This window comes from Papio anubis, chromosome 9 (assembly GCF_008728515.1).
Source record: "Papio anubis isolate 15944 chromosome 9, Panubis1.0, whole genome shotgun sequence".
Classification (NCBI taxonomy): Eukaryota; Metazoa; Chordata; class Mammalia; order Primates; family Cercopithecidae; genus Papio; species Papio anubis.
This window is the reverse complement of record NC_044984.1, coordinates 94,862,853-94,884,911: the sequence shown is the minus strand read 5'-3', so window position 1 is coordinate 94,884,911 and position 22,059 is coordinate 94,862,853. Positions and strand designations below refer to the sequence as shown.

The 22,059-nt window shown below is 39.9% G+C and overlaps 1 protein-coding gene across 2 annotated transcripts in view; it reads right to left on the bottom strand.

The window, feature by feature from the left end:
• The window catches only part of NR1H4 (nuclear receptor subfamily 1 group H member 4), an 84,310-nt gene extending 67,187 nt beyond the window's left edge, over positions 1-17,123 (bottom strand). For both annotated transcript variants that reach the window (XM_009181507.3, XM_003907015.4), the window contains exon 1: positions 16,518-17,123. The gene's annotated coding sequence lies outside the window, so the exon portion shown is untranslated. The remainder of the gene's footprint in view (positions 1-16,517) is intronic.
• Positions 17,124-22,059: the final 4,936 nt, after the last annotated feature.

The window sequence follows — 22,059 nt, the reverse complement described above, 5'->3', positions numbered from 1 at the left end:
AAAAATAGAATATCACAGCTCTGTGACTCTGACTTTAGGTTTCCCTCTGTGCTCTCCTTGTCTCTGTCTTTTTTAACCTTGAGCCATGTTCAGCAAGCTCCCCCGTACTTCCACCACACATTACAGCTTTTTAATATTTTCCAGGCACACTCATCTTCATTTTGGATTCCTGTGATATATTTTCTTCAATACATTCATATATAAACTTGGCACCTTCAAATCAAGTGCCTGGCATACAGTCAGCCCTCAAGAAATGTTGGCTCTATTAAATTACCTGCATTTATTGTTTTTCTTGCTTAGTTCTGCCAAATTCTATGACATTTGACTTGCTCTTCCTGGAGAAATGGTATAAGCCCTATTGGCAAAAAAGCTTAGGACATAATTTATCACTTGCTCTCCAAATGAAAAGTCCAATTCCCCTAATTCTGCATCATTTAAGTTATTATCCCTGATTGGAGACCCACCATGTGAATGCCCCTGATTAGCTAACAGCAGAGCTCTCTAGAATCCAGATAGCAGGGTCCACTCAGGTCAGATTCATTGGGTTTACAATTCCTGAATGGGCTTTAAAAAAACAACTCTAATTTTTGAAATGGTAACACAAGCCCATGGTAAACAATTCAAATAGTATACTGAAAAAAGTCTTCCCAGCTCAGACACCCATTTCCCTTACCCAAATACTGTTACAATGGCTAGTTCCTTGTGTATCCTTCCAGAATATTCTCACTCTTCAGTATAAAAGAGCCTTTAAATACTGTATTGAAAACCAGAGTTCGTAAACTATTGCCTGCAGGCTAAAGCCCGTCGGCTGCCTGTTTTTGTGTGGCCTGAGAGCTTAGAATGGTTTTACATTTTCAGATGGTTAAAAAAAACTGAAAGAAGAATATTTCGTGACACATGGAAATTATATGAAATTCGTATTCAGTGCCTATAAATAGTTTAATGGTACACAGCCACACTCACTTGTTTATGGAATATCTATGGCTCTTTTCTCCCTACAGTAGCAGAGTTGAGTACAGTAGTTGCAACATAAGACTGCACAGTTCAGAAACCCACAAATATTTACTATCTAGCCTTTTACAGAAAAAGTATGTTAATCCCTGTCTTAAACAAATAACAGAAGGGATTCAAACAATCAAAGTAGTATTAGAGGTAAACTATTAATAAGTGTAAAGAGTACCTTGGGGATATAAACCCACTTAATTAAATATATCTCATAATAGTCAGATTTTCTTTACCTCTTAACAGCTTCTTACTGAGATTAGCAGCTTTAGCCTATTTGCCAAGAGCTTCCATATACGTTATTTGTCTAATTACGGTTACTTCGGTGCCCTTCTTTCTCTAATACTCTTCACTTTCATGTCGGGGAAGGAACTGCAATAGAAGAACTCCCAAGAGACCCTTGACTTTAGCTTGAAGTCTTTCTTTTTTCCTTCAAATCCTCCCTTCCATAAAAGGAGTCATGTTACAGGTTGAGAATAAGCTCATTTAACCTTTAAAAGACCCTTGAAAAACAATATGCTCCTTCAACACACTTTTTGGGTTGACATCTAATGTCTTTCACTAAAAAATAAAATAGTTGCAAGAAATATAATTTCTGACATATTATAAAAATTGACATTTTTACATGTTGTTGCATTACTTTTAAATAATTCAATTAAATCTCAATATCACAGCAACTTTATACCCTCCCTTATCCTTTTAAGAAATAGATGAAGTTATTCTTTAACAGCTGGAAACTTTTTAATCATTTCTGTTCTTCCTCAAGTTTATATTTCATTCCATTCACTTCACGACAGAATTTTATCCTAAGGTAGCATATGTCTACAGTGAGAGTCTGTTATTGGACATTTTATCATATTTTCTGCCACTAAAATATGTATATAAACTTGAATTTTTTTCATTTCTAGTGACTTTAAGATTTTAAACATTTTTTAAGTTTTCAGGATTTACTTTATGACTAGCTATTATGAGTATCCATTTAATCAAAATTATGCCTTGTCCATTACACTGTCTCTACAAATGAGGCAGCTCATTCTCCATGCCAAAAGGCACAAGTAGAGAAAGCAGTCTATTGCAGAGGAGAGAACACCAGATCAGAAAGGAAAACAACATTATGGCCGGGCGCAGTGGCTCACGCTTGCAATCCCAGCACTTTGGGAGGCTGAGGTGGGTGGATTACTTGAGGTTGGGAGTTCCAGACCAACCTGGCCAACATAAAGAGTAATAAAAATACAAAAATTAACCAGCCATGGTGGCGCAGGCCTGTAATCCCAGCTACTCAAGAGGCTGAGGAAGGAAAATACTTGAACTTGGGAGGCAGAGGTTGCAGTGACCCGAGATTGCACTACTGCACTCCAACCTGGGCAACAGAGTGAGACTCTATCTCAAAAAGAAAAGAAAGAAAGGAAAACAACACTGTCAGGTGATAGCCATGGTCAACGGTTGGCAGAACACATGAAGTAGAGGAAGCAAATGTACTTAGAAATGCAACGAAAGGCCAGACGTGGTGGTTCACACCTGTAATCCCAACACTTTGGGAGGCCGAGACAGGTGGATCACTTGAGGTCAGGAGTTTGAGACCAGCCTGGTCAACATGGTGAAACCCCGTCTTTTCTAAAAATACAAAAATTAGCTGGGTGTGGTGGCAGGTTGCTGTAATCCCAGCTACTCAGGAAGCTGAGGCAGGAGAATCACTTGAACCTGGGAGGCAGAGGTTGCAGTGACCCGAGATCACGCCATTGCACTCCAGCCTGGGCAACAGAGCAAGACTCTGTCTCAAAAAAAAAAAAAAAAAATCAGCGGGTAAAGAAAAAGATTTGATTTGAACATGCTCACTTCCCTACCTTCCCCCTGACTCCCCCACTCCCCACCCCTGTCCTAGAAGAGGGATAGGGTGGATGCAGGATGGATTAGCCAGCTGCCCCCTCTATTAGCTTAATCAGTCTCAATTAATAGTTTGTTAATAAAACCCCAACTTTAAGAATTCCTTCATGCACTGCTTTCCTGAAAAGTTATTAAACTTTATTTTTTAAGCTAAAGTATTTTTAAAATAAAAGGGTCATTGCAGAAAATTGAGGCAATACAGCAAAGCATAAAAAATGTCAAGTTGCATTCTATCATTTTTTTTCCATTTACACTCCCACCAGCAGTAAATAAGAGTGTCTTTCTCGTCATACCTTTATGAGCATCACCCACTCTCACTTTGAACAATTTTTTCTAATTTATTAGGTGACAAATTCTATCTTGTTGCATTAAATTACATTTCTCTGATTAGCAGTAAGTTTGAAAAACATGTCTTTACATCTATATTGGCTATCTGTGACAGTTTCCATTTTGAGTTTACTTCCTTTGCCATTTTTCTATTGAAGTGTTCTTTTTTTTATTGACTTGGCAGAGTTCTTTGTATGTTGAGTGTATTAGCATTCTATTATATTTACTACATGCCTTTAAATTACCTTTATCTAAAAAGTTTTGCATTGTATGTAGTTAAATATATCAGATTTTTTAAAGGTTACTTTTATTGCTGCTTATTTTTAGTTTTTGGTACAAGGTGGAATTTTTTTTTTTTCAGAATTGCTTCTTGAGTACATTTTCCCTTACCCATTGGTTTATAATGCTTCTTTGATTAAGACTTTAGTTTTCCATTGATCGTGCAGTTACTTCTTATATCAATATCATCCCTTCCTATTATTGATCATTCTCTTTCAATATTTCCTGAGATACTCTCGCTTGTTTTCTATGATAAAATTATCACATCTTGTATCACACTCTTAAAAAGGAAAGTTTCTTTGGGAGTTTGAGATGGTGCCAAATGTAGATATTTAGGGAGAAAATCTGCTCATTTCTGATATTTAATTTTGCCTTTCAAGGGCACAGCATGTCTCCATTTGCTCAAATGTGCTCTTATACCTCTCAGTCTTATCAATTTTTCCCCTGTATGTCCCAGTTTGTTGATGGATGCTTCCTTGTCGTTTTTCTCTCCCTCCTTCTCGTACAGTAATTAATGCTTTGACTTCATCTCTTTTGTCTTTACTATATCACCAGATTGTAAACTTCTAGAAGAGAGGAAGCATTGCTTATATTTATTTTGTATTCTCTTTGCATGGCTAGCAATGTTTTACGTATGCAGAAATAATAGCTTTGGTCTAGTATAAATATCACTGGGGATGAGACATGAGAAGATTAAGGGTGGAGTGCCAGTTCTGACCTTCCGTAGCTTCACACGTGACCTGGAACTGCTCACTCAGCACCTCCTCCCGACACTACCACCGAGAGGCTCCCCTGATTGGGGGGTTAAATTGAAATAATAGGGTTGGTGTAAAGATTAAAAAGTGAACCTTTCCTAGGTTTTCAAATATATGTATACAGTGACATGTATAAAAAAAGTTTACCACATTGTTTCCAATGGTAAGAAATTGGAAACAGCATAATGTCCATCAAAAAGAGAATGGATACAATAAATAAATTACACATTCACAGTTGAATACTATACAGCAATTAAAATAATTATAATCTGAACTAAAATAAATGACTATAAAATTAACTAGCAGCTGGGCATAGTGGCTCACGCCCGTAATCCCAGCACTTTGGGAGGTCGAGGTGGGTGGATCACCTGAGGTCAGGAGTTTGAGATCAGCCTGGTCAACATGGTGAAATCCCATCTCTACTACAAATACAAAATATTAGCCGGGGGTGGTGACACACGCCTATAATCCCAGCTACTTGGGAGGCTGAGGCAGGTGAATCGCTTGAACCCAGGAAGCGGAGATTTCAGTGAGCTGAGATCGCGCCACTGCACTCCAGCCTGGGCAACAGAGCAAAACTCCATCTCAAAAACATTAAAAACTAAACTAAAATAAAATGAACTAGAACTAGATGTATTCATATGAATAAATGGGAAAACATCATATTGAGCAAAAGAATCAGGTTGCAGAATAATACATACAGTTTGATATAAAGATATGCAAAACAGTGCTACATATTACTACTGTTACTCTACTGCAGGGGTCAGCAAACTATGACTCTCAGACCCAACCCAGCCTGCCAAAGACCAGATTTGTCCTTTTGTTTACTTGTTGTCTATGGCTCCTTTCTAAGCTACAGTGACAGAGTTAACTACTGTGGTTGCAATATAGTCCATATGGTCTGCAAAGTCTAAGATATTCAGTCTATCCTTTGTAGAAAACGCTTGTGATCCTTGCCTTAACTGTAAAGACGTGAATGAAAGTAATGAGCCTCATATTTGGAATAGAACTGCAGAATGTGAGTGGGCAGGTACATGGGGAGTATCTATAATATCTGTAATACTCTCCTTCTAAGTTGAGCAATAAATACAAGGAATTTGATTATATTACTCTATTTTGTTGCATGTTGAAAATATTTCACAATGAAAAGATCAAATGAAATTATATATGGAAAGCTTCCTATGTAAAAATACGTAAGTTCATACAGGGCTTCTCCCTTTCTCACACATTCTTGCCCTTGCTACACACCATTCTTAAAGCTTTGAGGAAAAAGTAATTCCTTCCCATAAAATGTTTGGGGAGCCTAACTGTGGTCAGTGGGGAGCTACTGGAAATTTTGAGTGGCACAATGAAATCTGTAGTTACGATTACTCTAGTGAGAAGGTGGGCTGGGGAGGGGAAGCAGTAAAAGAAGGAGAAACATTCAGGAAGTTGTTGTGTTATGACCAGAGTGCATAGCAGCGTGGCGTCAGTAGAGGTGGGAAGGAAGGAACTTGTGTGGCCTCAGTAGAGGTGGGAAGGAAGGAACCTGTGTACGCCATACAAAAAGGAGGAGGAAGGAGAAGCAGCAGCCCGATGATGCAAAGTTTAAGCCTTGGGTATTGGTGAAAGCAGGGACAAAATGTTTATTTCTAAAATGCTGTAACCTAAGTCATCGTTTAAGGACTCAGGAATTATTTTAGAAATGGTATGCACTGTTTGTTTTTATTGTGATAAGACACATAGTTACTGGTAGCTTGGACTCCCACTTTCTGGTTATCAATATTTACTTATTTAGATACTGTGTGTCACGGGAAGTTCATGGTGTATGGAGCTCCTCTGATTTAGCATAAACCACTTGCAATCGGAGACCTTGGAAAGACACTGCTGCAATTAAATAACTTTGACTCTGACGATAGAGGAATCTTAGTTTTTGGAGGATGAAGATAAAAACCGATTACATGCATTAGTTCACTATGAACTCTACACATCAAGCCATCATTCATGGTGACATTGTCTCAGATGAACTCAGTTGTTGATAGCAAAGTGTACACTTTGTTGGGTATCTATGTAATCCATTTTTAAAGGGTAGGAAAAAACATGAAGGTTTTCTAACCATCATCTTTTTATGCTCAGAGGAAGTCTTAGATTCTGCCCAAAGGGTGGAAATACTTTTTTTTTTTTTTTTTTTTTTTTTGAGACAGAGTCTTGCTCTGTCACCCAGGCTGGAGTGCAGTGATGCAACTTCAGCTCACTGCAGTCTTCATCTCCTGGGTTCAATCGATTCTCCTGCCTCAGCCTCCCGAGTAGCTGGGATTACAGGCATGCGCTACCACATCCAGCTAATTTTTGTATTTTTAGTAGAGACAGGGTTTCACCATGTTGGCCAGACTGGTCTCGAACTCCTGACCTCAAGTGATCTGTCTTCCTTGACCTCTCGAAGTGCTGGGATTACAGGCATAAGCCACCACACCTGGCCTGGAAATATGTTCTTAAGGAAAAAGAGAAAAGAGCTCTAGGAAAAGAAAAAATATTTTATTTTTCCAAGCATTTGGTCTTCAAGCAGCACTCAAACTGAAGTTCTTTTCAGGACAGAAATACAGATTTACATTAAATAGATACTTCCAAAAATCCTGAGACACGTCAAGCGCAATATATGGCCAACAGGGATGGCTGTGAGCCAATATGGCCATTGGACCACATCATTCTGAAAACAGTGTTCTATAAGGACCAAACAATTTTTATTACTATCTTAGTAACCACTACATAGATTTTTTGGTGATAGATTAAAATAAAATTTAATATTTAAATTAACATTTTGATTAAATTTTTAAAATTAAAATTAAAATAACTTTAATGAGTAAGCAGGTTCCATGTGATGTTATCTGATTTAATCCATCATAAGCTAAGTAAGGGCTAATATAAACACTTTACAGATGAGAAAACTGAGGTTCAGAGAGACTAAGCAATCTTTCCCAGGTCATGTAACTAGTAAGAAGCAGAGTGGGGATGTAACCTGTGTCTAACTCTCAATCCATGCTGTCATGCAGCTCTCCCACCGAGACTACCACCAGCCACCCGCAATCCTTAGTGAAGGTCACTGGGCAGTTCTGTAAAGTCACTTCTGCTAAGGCACTCAGCATTAGCTGTTCACATGCACAAATCAATCAGGTAAGTTGGAACAGGGTTTAACCACAGTATTATTTTGTTTCTTCTCAAACTTCTTTTGCTGTTTCTAAAACCTCCATTGAAAGGCATACTTCCTTCAGGTCTATACATCAAAAATACCTGCATCGACCGGGCGTGGTGGCTCATGCCTGTAATCCCAGCACTTTGGGAGGTCCAGGCAGGCAGATCACGAGGTCAAGAGATCAAGACCATTGTGGCCAACATGGTGAAACCCCATCTCTACTAAAAATACAAAAATTAGCCAGGCATGGTGGCACACGCCTGTAGTCCCATCTACTTGGGAGGCTGAGGCAGGAGAATCGCTTGAACTCGGGAGGTGGAGGTTGCAGTGGGCCAAGATTGTGCCACTACACTCCAGCCTGGTGACAGAGTGAGACTATGTCACAAACAAACAAACAAACAAATAAATAAATAAATAAAAGTACCTGCATCAACCAGATATCCACAGCTTTCGAAGCTTCTCTGCTCTCTGGAGCTTACACAATGGTGCCTAAACAACAGCTGACCTTTATTTCCAACTAGATGTAGAAGAAGCACCTGGAGTTGAGGCCTCTAGGACCAGGAACCCAGAAGTGAATGTCTTCTTAAACTTTGCACCCTCAGTGCCTCACTTGCCTAGCTCTAGGTCTAGCCCTGCTTCTCAACTCCTTGACTAGCACAAACTCCAGGAGACTTTCATAACCCTGGGTACCTCTTCTTTGTAGTGGTGTCACGACGGTAATTCAACCTTTGTTTTTGTGGATTTGGTTTTCTGTTTCTCCCATTAAACCAGCAGCTCTGGGAGAGATTACATTGGATCTCCAATGCCTAGCACAATGCCAACCAGGTACATCTTAGATGCACAATAAATTCTTGTTAATTGAGTAAACGAACAAATGGTTGCATGAATAAATAAAGTAACTAATACATAAATAAGTGAATGAATAATATACTCTACTAGATAACCACCTTTGGAATCAGTCTTGTTTGGGCCATAGGACAGAAATTAGTGAATAGAGGCATACAACACAACACACACAAGAGCCGAAGAAGGATTTATTTTTTTTTTTGGTCACATAAAAAAACCTAACAACTAAGTCTGCTTCCCCACAATGTAGACTAATTAGTGAACGGTAACCATTTTTACTGGAAATCTCTTAAGTAATAGGCTTTTCAGTCTCCCCATGGGAACTATTTTATACATGAGTCGACCACCCCAGGAACTGTTTTGTTTTGTTTCAGGGTTTTTGTTGTTGTTTCTTTGTTTGTTTGTTTTGAGACAGGGTCTCTCTCTTTCACCTGGGCTGGAGTGCAGTGGTGCCATCTTGGCTCACTGCAGCCTCGACCTCCCGAGTAGCTGGGACTACAGGCATGCACCACCGGCCCAACTAATTTTTTTTTTTTTTTTTTTTTTCTGAGATGGAGTCTCACTCTGTCGCCCAGGCTGGAGTGCAGTGGCGCGATCTCGGCTCACTGCAACCCGGATTCCGTCTCCAGGTTCACACCATTCTCCTGCCTCAGCCTCCCGAGTAGCTGGGACTACAGGTGCCCTCAACCATGCCCAGCTAATTTTTTTGTATTTTTAGTGGAGACAGGTGCTGGGATTACAGGCGTGAGCCACCATGCCTGGCCTCAGCTAATTTTTTTTATTTTTTGTAGAGACAGGATTTCACCATGTTGCCCAGGCTGGTCTAGAACTCCTGAGCTCGAGCAATCTGCCCACCTCAGCCTCCCAAAAGTGCTGGGATTACAGGAGTGAGCCACCATGCTGGGCCGGAATAGTTTTAATTAATCTCCCAAATTTCCCGTTGTTAATTTCTCTTCCATTAGAACTACCAGGAATAGTTTTGTTGTGGTGGTTGTCTTTTAAATGTTGGCTCTTCATAATCAGGAAAGTTTGTTTTTTCTTTCTTCATGTATGTACATTAGTCAAAATGGTCAAGAAGCTATTTGTTTAATGCTTTCTCCGTGACTAACTTGTCATCTTTTTCAAATACTTCATTGGATCTTCTGAAACATTGTGCCTCTTACTCATGTAAATTGTTTGCAAAGATGGCCACCACAACTGCTTCCTTTCCACACGCTCTTACAATGTGAGTTTGCCACTCCTCTTATCAATGCACGAAGTCTGTTTCCCTAGCCCTTGGACCTGAACTGGTCTAATAACTTCCTTGACCAATAGAATATGGTGGAAGTGAGGTTGTGGGACTTCCAAGCCAGGCCTTAAGAAACCTTGCAGCTTCTGTTTTCCACATCTAAGAATGCTGCCCTGAGATTGCCATACTGTTTGCAGATATCCCAGATTTAAAAATCTCATGGAGAAAGAAGTTCAGCTCTTCCAACTGTCGCAGCTGACAGCCACATCAAGACCCCAGACATGAGCGAGGCCATCTTGGTCCTTTCATTCCAGTTGATCTCACATCTGAATGAGCAACATGAGTGAACCCAGGTATAACCAGCAGAGAAGCTGCTCAGCTGCCCCACAGAACTATGAGAATTAATGGATCATTCCTGTTTTGTGCCACTAAGCTTTGGGATGGTTGTTACAAAGAAATAAATAACTGGTAGAGAAATCAGTACCTAGAAGTGAGATGCTGTCTAAGAAAACCCCTAACATATATAGCCTGGGCTTTGGGATTGGGGGATGATCTGAGGCTAGAAGGGCAGAGAGGAGACGCATTAGTGGAAACTGGAAGAGCAGTAAGAAAATTCCCAGAGGAGGTGGGAAGGTGGCGGTCCTTTTATAATCATGAAACCATCAGTAAAACTGTCTCCTGTGGTAACTTGGAAGATAGAAATGTTTCTAATAAACTCATAGATCTAAGATTTCCCACTAGCATGGTGGATGTGCCTGTTGGTCTCTTTAGCTATGTGTGGTAAGGTACTTACTCTTTAAAAATGGCATTTCAACATCAATTTCCCATTCATTCACTCATTTATTTAGTCAGTGTACATTTATTGACAGGCACTGGACATAGTAAAAAAATAATGACTTTTCAGAAAGCTTAGTAGAAAAGTCAGGCCAGAAAAACCCAATTATAGTAGTGTAAGGATTGCTACAACAGAGCTATGCACAGGTGCCATCAGGAGCCCAAGCAGGGACATTCATTCATCCAATATTCATTAATTCTCTACAGTATACCAGGTTTCTGTCTAGGTTTTAGAAATACAGTGGTATGTAAGACAGAGGGATAAGTGAATAATACACAAGTCAACAAATAATAGGATTTCTAATGAGGATAATAAGGAAGTAAAAGAGAAGGATACAGTGTTGTAGTCGAACACTGTTTTGGAGAGGGGAGTCAGAGAAGAGCTCTCTGAAAAGTGGACATTCGAACTGAGATGTGAAGGACAAGAATGAGTAAGTCACGCAAAGGGAAAATAAGTTCAGGCAGAGTGATTAGCAAAAGCTAAGGGCCTGGGCTTGGAGTGTTGGAAGAACAACACAAGCCCAGCGAGGCTGGAAATGAGTGAGCCAAGGAGGGGCTATAGGAAATGAGGTCTGAGGGTAGGCAGCTCTTGTATGGCCTGTGGGCTATGGTAAGAAGTTTGGATGTTCTTCTAAATGTAAGTAATTGATGAGTTTTAAACAAGGGTATAGCGAGGAGAATGAGGGAAATATTTCTGAGCGTGGAGGGTTGATTCCTGAACCTAATCTTGAAGGAACAGGCATTAGGCTAGGAAAACGGCATGCAACAGGGATGGCTATAGGAAGGGAAAATAGCATGCTGTGTTCTGAGCAACCCTAAACAGTTGTCTATGCTGTAGCTGGTGGACTCAGCTCAAATCAGTGGAAGATGGATGACCTATTCAAGAAATCGTGGCAAGAAAATTGCCTATGCTTTGAGGGTAAAAATAAAGATATCCTTATGCATCATTTTTGGAAAAATACTTCTCAGATGGATTAAAGACTTTGAAAATTATAAAATTATTGGGAGAAAATATATTTATGATCTTTATGGATTTGGGGATTGAGAAGGACTTTATTAAATAAGAAGTAAATAGGAAAAGAATACATTTGAGAACATTGAAGTGTAAGACAGAGATTAAGGCATTATAAACAAAGCTAAATATATGAAAATGGATGAAAATATTTACCACATAAATAACACCAAAAATATTAGTACAAACAATATATAAATGATTCCTATAAATAAAAACAGAAAGGATAAACAATCCAAGAGAGAAACTGGCAAAGGATACGAAAAGGAAGTTCAACAAAGTGGAAACACAAGTGGCCAGTGAACACAGAAAATATCTGAAACTAATAATAATTAGAAAAACGGAAATTACTCTAACTAAACACCATTCTCACATATCAGATTATCAAAAATTTTTAACTTTGATAATATTCGAAGTGTATGAAAATATGTATTCTCACATATTGCTAGTGGGGGCATAGATTTTAGTCTTTTTGGAGGGCTCTTTAGCAGTGTATGTTAAAATAAAGTGCAATTTTAATTCCTAGGTATCTTTCCTAGAGAAATATTTGCCAGTGTGCACCAGGATGTTCATTGAAACATTGCCTCTAATGCAGAAAGGGAACAAACCACCTAAAAAACCATCAACAGTGGAATGACTAAATGAACTATGCTCTATAGTATCAAATATTAGGAAGTGGTTAAATAAGATTAAAGTGTTTTGGTTTGTATTAACATTGAAACGGTGAAGTAGAGGAGAATGGGGCTAGGGGAAGGTCAAAAAATATTTTAGACTTAGTTATAATGTTGTAACTTTTAACACAGTGACTACATTAAGATATGTCAGTCTCCTAGGGCATCATTTCCTGTCCTCAATTTTGCCAATTATATAATCAGGTGCTATAAGCAGACATATTTAGATTCTCTAGAAGAGAAGGGTTTGCTTCATTTTCTTAAAACAATTTTAGGACTATACAGTATTTTTGAGCTTCAGTGAAAATTATAAACCTCTCTCTAGGAAAGACATATACAAACTACAGAGATTTTTCTAAATTAATACATGTTTAAGAGAAGTTTTATGTTCACTATAAAATTGAACAAAATGTACAGACAGCCTCCATATACCTCTTCCCCCCAACCCCCCACACATGCGCAGCCTCCTCTACTTTCAACAACTAGCACCAGAGTGGCACATTTTTTTTTTTTTTACAAGCGATGAACCTACGCTGACACATCTTTATCAGCGAAAGACTATAGTTTACATTAGGGCTCAGTCTTGGTGTTGTGTATTCTATGGGTTTTGACAAGTGTATAATAACATGTGCCCACCATTGGTAATATCATATAGAATGATTTCACTGCCCTGAAAATTCTCTGTAAAATGCATAGATTTTTAAATGTAGTCTCAAGTGACCCTGGTCCCCCTGAAGCCCAATTATAGCCTCACATTCAGTCGGGACTCCAGGAGAACAAGAATCTTTTACATGACCACTTTGGAATGACATTTTCTTGTCCCGTCTCTGCCCTGCAAATTCTGGATGGCAACCAGCTTTTGCTCCTTAAGCCCCAGGCTGGTATCAACTCGCCATCTACACTGGCAGCTTCCATAGCTCTCGAGGACATGGCAGCAAATAGCTCTCTGCTTAGAAACAGTCTCAGCCCAGAGCAGTGTTTTTATTTTCTGTAATCAGCAACATCCCACAGCAGGACTGTCTTCTCCATGCACAGCTATATTATTTACCATGTTTTCCAGATAATTGTGTTAAATATATCTACAGGACTTGACAATGCAAAGCCACACCATTTCTCCTTTCCTTTACATTCATAACATTAATTAAAATGTAAGAGACCCAGATTATCTCAGGTTCATTGAGACCTGGAAAAGGCCATCTAAATCTCTTTAAAATGGGAAGCAAAATCTCAAAGTTTTGTTAGGATTTTATCTTTAAAAAAATGAAAATTAATAAAAATTTATTTTATATTTATACATATTTATTTTAATCACCACAACCCTGTTATATTTCTTAATCCTAACAAATAACCAATCTTATTTTTTTCCTGTGCAATATTTGCAATTTTACTTTGCAATCAAGTTGCCTTATATTAGTGTCATTTTATCACAAATTTACAAAGCAGATAGAGTAGGAATAGTAGATGTTCCTTTATGGCCAAAATTGGAAATGGGCAAACTGAGGGAGAAAATAATTCACTGTGAAGAGCAGAGGGGTTAGGGGATTCCAGAGCAGGGTGAGAGAAGGGAGAGAAAAGAGAGAAGGATGGATATTTGTACGTAATAATGATTTTTGCCTCCTCATACAGCTTGGTGACTAAGGACACTCGTATAGTGATGCCTGTTAGCTACATCGTCACTGGTAGGAACGACTGTGACAATAAAAAATACATGGGAAGAAAAGTTTTCCTACTTCTTATTTTAAAAAAAATTTGAGGTGATGTCTCACTATGTTACCCAGGCATGATCATAGCTCACTGCAGCCTTGAACTCCTGAGCTCAAGCAATCCTTCCACCTCAGCCACCCGAGCTGCTGGGATCACAGGCACTCATCACTGTATCTGGCTTGTTCCTATATTTTTAAATTTCCCTTTATAATCTATGTTGCTACAGATTAAGATAAAAATGAGACTGAGAGCAAAGAGAAGGGAAATCTCTTTCTATGAAGAAAAGAACCTTTTCTGTCCTTTATGCACCCACCTAATGACAATGTGAGCCTTTGAAAATCTATCACATCATGATATGCATTCTCATGGCACTCATAATCCAGAGACTGTGAGCCACAGCAGTTCTGAGCTCCTCTAAGATGTCCCTAATCACAGCAGCATGGAGAGTTCATTGTGGTCTTTAATTAAAATGCTGATAAATGAAATGTCCAACAAGCTATCCTAGACTGGTCTCTGGGTGAAAACAAATAGTGTTCGAAACTTTTCAGTTTCCCTACTGATGGTGCAATCACTCAAAAATGCCCTATGCAGGAGGTTTCAGGAAACGTCAAACTTGTTCCTGGGTTTAACAAATCACCCCTGTCAGGCTGGAATGCTTAACGGCTAGGATCCCCCCGCTCCCCCATCATTCCCCATTTCAAGTTTTCCCAGCCTCCAGCAATATCGGAGTAGCCAGGAAGAGGCTTTGGAGTCAGAAAGACTCACCCTCAAATTTAGGTCCTGCGACTTCCTAACCATCTGCCTGTGCACCGGTTACTTGTCCTTTTTGAGTCTGTTTTCTCATCTGTAAAATGAGTATAAGAAAAATTCCTGGCTGGGTGCAGTGGCTCAAGCCTGTAATCCTAGCACTCTGGGAAGCCGAGGTGGGCGGATCACCTGAGGTCAGGAGTCCGAGAGCAACCCGGCTAACATAGTGAAACCCCGTCTCTACTTAAAATACAAAAATTAGCAGCATGGTGGCGCGCACCTGTAGTGCCAGCTACTCAGGAGGCTGAGGCAGGAGAATCGCTTGAACCCAGGAGGCAGAGGTTGCAGTGAGCGGAGATCGCGCCACTGCACTCCAGGCTGGGAGACAGAGCGAGACTTTGTCTCAAAAACAAATAATAAAAAAAAAAAGAAAAGAAAAGAAAAACTCCCATACAGGGTTGTTGTAAGAAGGAAACAGGCAGGTGAAGTAAAGGCTAGGACATGTTAGTAGGCACTGAAGAAAAGTTAGCTCCATCACACACTCATGCATACGCACATTTCTTTTCTTTTCCTTACAGAGTACAAGGGCCTCACAACCATTGGATATTCCATTGCAATGGCCCGATCTTGGAGAGGTGGAAACGAGAGGAAGGACAAGGATTCCATGACTTTGCCTCTCCAGCTGCGGGGAGAGGGCAGAGGTACATGGTGGGAAATTGCTGCAAATCTTGAGGAAGGGTCAACACAGCTTTGTCCCTGGCCAGTACTTCATCAGTTAACCAGGAATTGCATCAGTATTTGTTGCAACATCCTCAGAAAACAGAAAAGTCCATGGTACAAATGGCACAGATCCATAATTTGGAGGACTGGGGGTAGGAAGGTAACACAAAGATAAAAGCATCTATCATTTTATAAAATCACAACTAGAAACAAAATGGTAGCTCCATGTACATCTTTCCCTCTCTTCTCCCTTCCTTTTTTTAGGAACACACAAAAAGAATTATATACATATAAACCACTTTATTGAGGTGTGACTGACATATAAAAGCTTTACATATTCCATGTATACACTTTGATGAGTCTGGGGATAGGTATACACTCATTAAATCATCATCACAATCTATACCATAAACCTATCCATCGCCTCCAAAAGTTTCTTCCTGCCTTCTTATTTATCACTAATATTATTTTAAGGGTCCCTACCCCTCTTGTCAATACTCCTGAAGTGGTTCTAAAACAGCACCAGAAACAGCATCAGATTTCTTTAAAGCTCAAAGCTCAGGTGTTTCTTAGAGGAAGAATTCAAGGTGAGTCACTTGTCATTCCCTCCTGCCCCTCCCTTCTAAATAAAAACCCAATTAAAAGAAGTAAGTGAGGCTCCACAGTTGCCCCATTCACTTTTTCAGTAAGGAGACAAAGAGATATCTTATCTATAGATTTAGTCCTTGGACAATTTCATCACTGAAGTTCTTCCTTATACTCACATTTCTGTCTTTTAAAAATATTTTCATTTGATATTAATATTCGAAGTGCAAAGCAATAGAAGAATTTACAACTGAAGTCAAGAAAGAAGAATTTTTCCACCTACTCTTCTTTTAGGGAAAAATTTCATTTCAATTAAGCATAGGTTAAATGTCCTATTCTTAGTTCCCAAGTCATCTGACATTAGCAATATTCCCAAACTCACTTCAAGATTTGATAAATCACCAAAATATAGCACGCTATACAGGTCAAATTGTTTATGGAATCAGAACGGAAACATTTCTGAAATTTACTGTCTCCAGTGATTTACTCAGGTGACCACAATGTTAAAAGAATATTTCTAAATAAGTTTTCAATAGGTAAGCAACTGCTAAGACTCATTAACTTCTACTTCTGTTTCTTTTCATTTTTGAGTTTCTTTCTTTTTTTAATTTTCAGGACTTCATATCAAACTCTACTAACTTAGAATTCATTTATTGACATAAATTACTGATGTCAAAGAGAAACTTTTAAGTGACTATTTTTTCTCTGTTGCCATGAGATAGACACCCCACTCCCAAAGGAATTAGGTACTTACTTGGATTGTTTTGGGTCAGAGATGGACTTTCAAGGCCCTGGGAGGATTCTGAATCGAGTCTTCCTCTCCAGATTCCAGCAATTTTGCTACAAATGCTCAGAATCCAATTTCGCATTAGGATAAGTCAGGGAGACAATGAGGTGAGGAGGAGGAGAGAGTTCTAGTGTGCTGTGCATGATCACAGGCGGCCTTCCGGGCTAGCAGCAGCATCTCTTCCTTGGCTCTGTGCCTCATGGACACAGATTAGTCATTAACAATCCTTCCCTGCTAAATGATGTAAACATAGAAAGGAACCTTGGGAGAGCCTCGAGATTCCCAAGACAAACCCACAGAGTCCCAGAATGAGGAATGTGACCAAACCAAGGAGCCCTGCAGCTTGCCTTTGAAAGCACTTCTCCTCTGGCCATTTTGGGGGCTCCTGGGCACCCATATTTCTGTGCACATTAACTAAAACCAAACTGTCATCTTCCCTCTCTCTCACTCCAACTTCTTTGAATAGCTCTATCGCTTCCCAGGGACTGAAAGCTGGGAGGTTTTTTGACCCTTCCCTCTGCCCAGCCACTCGTATCAAACAATAATAGATTTGGGTTGATTGTATCTTTGGAATGTCTCTTATTTCCAACCCACGTTGTTCTTCTCCTAATTTGGGCCTATCATAGCTTCCTTTCTGGGTGACATTGGTCCCATAACCCCTTTTTCTTCTCTCTCCTTCTTCTGTTTTCCAAATTGCACAGCAGTGTGGAAGCATGGACTCTGGTTAGATGCCAACTTTTTAGTCACAGCCTTGAGCAAGACCCTTATCCTCTCTGAGTCTCGGTTTCCTCATCTGTAGAATGGATATGGAGAAACCATCTCATGGGCTGTGATGAGAATTATATGAGCAGTTAAAATGTTCATAAACTAGTGTGGCAGATAGCAATCACCCAACAATTTGTGGCCATTATTATTTCTTTCCTTCATTAGTTGAACCATCATTGATTGATTGTCAGCCTACTATGTACCCAGCAACTTGCTAGGCGCTCCCCTCATCAAAAATCCCCAATGTACTCTCTATGCCTAACAAACAAACACAAAAATGCATGACATTTAGAACCCCTTCCACCCCTGAAGATCTAGCCCTAATGTCTCTAGGATTTTCTCACATTCTGTCTCCAGACATCCCAACCTCTGTCAACCTGTACCAAGCTCTCCTGCCTCCACTCCTTTGCACAAACTCTTCCTTCTACCTCAGCTACCTTCTTTGCACACCCACACATCTTCCAGGCATGAAACAGAAGCAGAGTGCTCCCTGAAGCCAGCCCCATTCCTCATCTGCCCCTACTCTCCCTACCAAATGCCCCTGATCTTTCATTTATAGTTTCCTTGCTGTCCCTTAACTCCTCTGACCTTATATATTATAGTTTTCTACTTGTTTTATCACCTTTACAAAAACTAGGCATGGTAGTAGACTTGTCTTTGTATCTACTGCCTGGCTTAGCACAGTGCCTGTCACAGAAAAAGCATTGTATAACTTTCTGTTAATCAATGAGTGAGCCAACTTTGCAAAGTAGCATGGCTGTACATGCATGTGTATGTGTGTGTATGTGTGTGTGTGTGTGATGTGTGCATTTCCCATCTGTGATGTGTGTCATTTGTTTCCCGTCACAGGGTCAGCTGGTAGAAGATCTACATTCAAACCTGTTAGAAATGTTATATTCTGCTTCTCTTATAAAATAGCATTTTTGTAGGTCCTACAGGCTCCCACTTCCTACCTACTTCTGGGGGTTCCCAATGTACTATGGTGCATCCTCCAGCCCCTTTGGCACAAGGAAGAGGGGCACCCCAGGCCTGTACATTTTCATTTGAAGAGAGTTTGCACTGACACTCACTGCACTCTGCAGCTATGGGCTGCCTAAGGGACTCCTATGTGACTTCTGTGTGACACCAAGCCCATTTCTTCTTGGATGATAAGAGTTTGTACTGTGATTTCATTCTCTCCAGCAGAGAAGGAGACAATGACTGAAGACACAGACTCTGGCACTGGCCTGGCTGGGTTCAAATCCCAGCTCTGCCACTTACAAGCTGTGTGACCTTAGACCTTTGGCTTTTACTTAACATCTGTCTCAGTTTCCCCATCTGTAAAATAAAGGTATAATTACTATGTATTTCATATGAGGTTATTGTAAGGATTTAATGAATTAATCTATGCAAAGTACTGGTACCTGACACACAGAAAGTGCTGTGTAGGGGTTAACTGTTGTTATTTTCTCTGGGCCTTCACACTGACAATCGTATTTGCCCACTGGACTGGGTACTCCCTGAGGGTGGCATGTATTTCTCATCCTTTTGGATCTCCAAAGGTGTAGCACGTAGTGCTGGGCATGACATAAGTGCCCATTCAAAAATTTCAACAATTATTTTTCTTCTCTTTTCACCACACAATCAATCCATTAGCAAATGTTTAAGTTTTACCTTCACAGTATATGTATTGAATCTGATACCTTCCCACCACCTCCACTGTCATTTCTCTGGTCCATGCCAGGTTTCTTGCACCTGGGTTTGTGCCATGGCCTCCTAAGTGGCCTCCTTATTTCCATGCTTGCACTCTGTCATTTGTTCCCAGCATTGCAACCAGAGTGATCCTACCAAAACCAAAGGATCATGTTGTTCTGTTGCTCAAAACCCCCACTGGCTTTCATCTTTCTCAGAGTAGTGGCCAAACTTCTTACAGTGATCCCAAGGATCTAAATGACCCTGAATCCTACCCCATCCCACCATAGCTCTAACTTCCTCTATCACTCACCCTGTCATGAGTGACATGTGGCCTGTCATGAGTGACATGTGACATGTCATGAGGCCTCCTTGTTGTTCTCTGAACTCATAAAGCACATTCTCTCCCCAGGGCCCCTGTACTTTCTGTTCCATTGCCTGGATTGATTTTTGCCCAGAGACCTTCCATTGCATGCTACAGGTTTCTACTCATCTTACCAGAGAGGCCTTTCCTGGACACACCAAATATAATGCTATTTCTCTCCTCAGTCCAGGATATCTCTTCTCATTCTTTTTTTTTTTTTTTTTTTTTTTTTTTTTTTTTTTTTTTTTTAGGAGACAGAGTCTGGCTCTGGCTCTATCGTCTAGGCTGGAGAGCAGTGGCGTGATCTTGGCTCACTGCAACCTCAGCATTTCGGGTTCAAGCGATTCTCCTGCCTCAGTCCCCCGAGTAGCTGAGACTACAGGCATGTTCCACGACACCCAGCTAATTTTTTGTATTTAGTAGAGATGGGGTTTCGCCATGTTGCCCGAGCTTGTCTCAAACTCCTAAGCTCAAGCGATCTTCCCATCTCAGCCTCCCAAAGCGCTGGTATTACAGGTGTGAGCCACCACACCTGGCCTCTCTTCTCATTCTTACCTTGCTTTATTTTACCTTGTAGCACTAAGCACTGAGCACCACGTGGCATATATGGACATATTTCATGTCTCTCTCACTATATGGGACATAAATAGACGACTACACCTATCTTGTTCACCACTGTGTCCCTGATAACTGGATGCCCCAGGCAATGTGCTAGTGCTGAGTAGGAGAGGCCCAAAACCCAAGCTCTGAAAGCTCACCATCCCATGAAGGAGGGACACTCAGCAAAATAATAACAGCAATAATAATAATAAAGTAAATCCCATAAAGAATGAATAACATTCACTTGTGTTACGTGATAAGATGGAAAAGTTCAGGGTGTCATACAATACTGTCCATTAATCATAACAAACAGAAAATGTGCTCTGTATTCATGGGATTAATTCTAACTAGCACAGAAAGAAAGAAGTGGAAAAGGAACAAGCATTTACTGAGCAGTTAATATTTTCCAAACAGTCAGTTAAGCACTGGTGAATCAGCAGTGAACAAAATGATGTGGTCCCTGCAGTGATGCAATTTACAGCCTGGTGTGGGAGACAGACAATTAATAAAAACTACACAGATAATCTTGTAAGTTCTCTTGTGACAGCATGTTATGAAGGAGAAGTACAGGGTTCTGTGATTGTATTTAGCAGGGAGCCCCCACCATGTCAAAGGGGTTTAAAAAGCCTTCCCCTAAGAAAGTGATGTTTTAGCTAAGATGGAAGGATCTCTGATGTGTGGGGAGTGAAAGGCGTGAGGAGGAGATAAAGGAGCATTTCAGGGTAAGGAAAAGACAGCAGCAAAGGCTCTAAGACAGGAGGGAGATTGGAGAATCCCATGAAATAAAGAGGATAATGCCTTTCAAGGAAGAATGTGGGGGAGGAACAAAGAAATAGGGGTAGAACAGGAGGTGGGAGCAGTGGAGTGCTGGTAAGTGATTAACAACCAGCTCTCAGAGAGGTGCGTGAATATATACATATAAACATTTATTTTAAATTTTACTGATAGAACAGGTAAGTAACACATGTTTTACAAATAATAATAAATATACAATTTCTGTATATTGTAAATTCCATGTAGCCAGTGAGTCAACTGGAATGTTTTCATTGAGTTTTGCCAAACTCTTGTATTGATAGCCAACTTACGGTTGCCTTTCAACCATGGTTTGACAAATGGAATCGCATTCCAGACCACTAATCCTTTCCCCAATATAAACATCGTTCTGAAATGTTATATGTGATCTACTGATAAACTATGATTTTCATACAAATTATCTTTGTTAAACTGAACCCTCTTTGAGTTCCAACTTTATGTATGTTGGAAATTCACTTGTTCGTGAGTGATGTGAGTAGCTTATTTGCTGAATCAAATAATAGTTTTCATATACTGGGAGAACATTTCTTCAGTTACTGTGTGTGTTCTTCACAATGTAACAGCTACTAACATCATGCACTTTTAAGTTTAATCTCTTTGTTAACAGTTTCTTTATCACTAAGACTAAGGGTCAACAAACATTTTCTTTAAAGGGCCAAAAAGTAAATATCTTAGGCTTTGCAGACCATACCTAGTCTCTGTTATGTTTTACATTCCTCTAAAAATGTAGAACTTCTTAGCTTGAGGGCTGTATATAAACATCCATGGGCCAAATTTTGCCCACTGACCTTAATTTGCCAACTTCTTAGACCAGTAGCTCTCAATGGAGAGAAACAGCAATTCTGCTCCCCAAAGCATATTTGGCAATATCTGGACACAGTTGTGGTTGTCACGACTCGGAGGGAGTGTCATTTAGTAAGGAGAGACCAGAATGCTGCTAAACATCCTACAATGCACAGCTTCTCCCTCCACAACCAAGAATTATGCAGCCCCAAATATCAATAATACCAAAGTTGAACAAGCCTGCCTTAGAAAATCGACAATACAATAAATCAGGTCTTGATTTGTAAATTTTTTTCATGTCATAAATATTCTAATCGTGGCCAATTTCAAACTACCAATGTAATGTCACCTACCAACGGACTTGGGGGGGATATAAACTGGCACAGCATTATATGCCACCACACAGATGCACTAGGCATAAATAAGCACAAGAGCATAGACGACCATAAAATAGCAAAATAATTAGGGCATGATCAGGTTTGAGTATTTATTACTTTTGTTTGTTTTAATGTC